This window comes from Atta colombica, unplaced genomic scaffold, assembly GCF_001594045.1.
Source record: "Atta colombica isolate Treedump-2 unplaced genomic scaffold, Acol1.0 scaffold295, whole genome shotgun sequence".
Taxonomy (NCBI): domain Eukaryota; kingdom Metazoa; phylum Arthropoda; class Insecta; order Hymenoptera; family Formicidae; genus Atta; species Atta colombica.
In genome coordinates, this window is record NW_017259398.1 from 232045 (window position 1) to 233149 (window position 1105).

The window sequence follows — 1105 nt, forward strand, 5'->3', positions numbered from 1 at the left end:
TGTGTGTGTGTGTGTGTGTGTGTGTGTGTGTGTGTGTGTGTGTGTGTGTGTGTGTGTGTAGAGGAAAATCCCCTATTATAAGATAGGCGCTTAATATGAGATAGTGTTTCTGCTAAATTAATAAATGCTATCTATTGGTTCCACCATGAATTTATTGCTCTTGGATTGAAAACTATTTAGAAGAAAATTCATTATTAGATTATCATGCCTGTAATCATTGTATAAAACAAGATTTTGGATATCTTCAAGTTTCATTGAGATGAGCCTTTAAACCTTGTTTGTATTATTTAATAAATAAATATTTGGCAATAAATTCTTCATGTAGTGATGATAGAATAAGATCGTACTAATAGAAAAATACGGGATATATTGAATTGTTTAATTACAGAAGTTAAATTTGATAATCATAAAACATAGGGCATAAAACATAAAACATAGAATCATAAGGCATAGAAATCGTAATATATGATACCCAAGGTATTTCTAATATGAAGTAACCCATGCTCCTTTGTTATAGTGAAAATCATTAATGTACAATAATAAAAAAAGACAATGACTGAACGTCGAATGCTTATTTCTACGATATTTGATTCCAATTAGCTGAAGACGAGTTTTGATATAATCTATTGCATTTTTCGCTGCGTTTGTTTGTATTTTAGAAATATTAAATAAAGTTTTTTAATTATACTGATATATTTTGCGTTTTACTATCGATTTCTGAGAGCATCTCTCTATTAGGAGCACAATTTTTTGACTTTGCGATTTGTTCACTTTTTACATTTCTTTAATTTAAAAAGAAAATGGAACTTAAATTAAATTTTATATAACGTTATTTTAAAGCTTATCAATATTCCTTTCAAAATGACTTATTATTTTTTTAAATTCTGCCTATAGAATTTCTAACATTTATTCAAAATGAACTCGGTATCTCATAATAGAGGCCTTTTCTCTCTCTCTCTCTCTCTCTCTCTCTCTCTCTCTCTCTCTCTCTCTCTCCCCCCCTCTCCCTCTCCCTTCTCCCTCCGCGCGCACGCGCACATATATATATATATATGTGTGTGTGTGTGTGTGTGTGTGTGTGTGTGTGTGTGTGTGTGTGTATATT